Source organism: Carlito syrichta, unplaced genomic scaffold (assembly GCF_000164805.1).
Source record: "Carlito syrichta isolate Samal-C Ts95f unplaced genomic scaffold, Tarsius_syrichta-2.0.1 Scaffold305688, whole genome shotgun sequence".
Classification (NCBI taxonomy): Eukaryota; Metazoa; Chordata; class Mammalia; order Primates; family Tarsiidae; genus Carlito; species Carlito syrichta.
Genome location: NW_007249784.1, coordinates 497,762 through 498,246, shown reverse-complemented (window position 1 = coordinate 498,246; position 485 = coordinate 497,762).

Sequence of the window (485 nt, the reverse complement as noted above, 5' to 3'; positions counted from 1 at the left end):
CCCCCCCCCCCCCCCCCCCCCCGCACTTGACACAAAAGATCCTAGGGTCGAGGCGAGATGGATGGGGTGAACCTGGGGCATCTAGTTCCCCAGACACTCTCCTCTCCGCTCCCCAATCTTAAGTGACTCTGTTCTCTCCGTTACAAGCTGCGGGGAGCGGGATAAGCTCCAGTCTTATTCCAGGAAGTGTTCTGCGTGGAGTGTGGCCACCACCTGCCCCTACTCATCAGCCGCCCATAAACATTCACACGACCCCTCCCCCGCGCGCCACCGCATGCCCCTCACTTGGCAGGCACCGAAGTCCCTGCGGGTGGATGGGGGTCCGATGGACACGGTACCCCTCTGCCTGCTCAACGCCTGAGCGGAGGGGGTCAGGGTCGCGGTCTGCTCCACACACGGAAACCCCACTCTCCCTAAGTCCAACCCCACTGGGGCCTGAGCCCGAGGGGCGCTAGCGCGGCCGCCCCTCCCCCACGCGCCCCTCC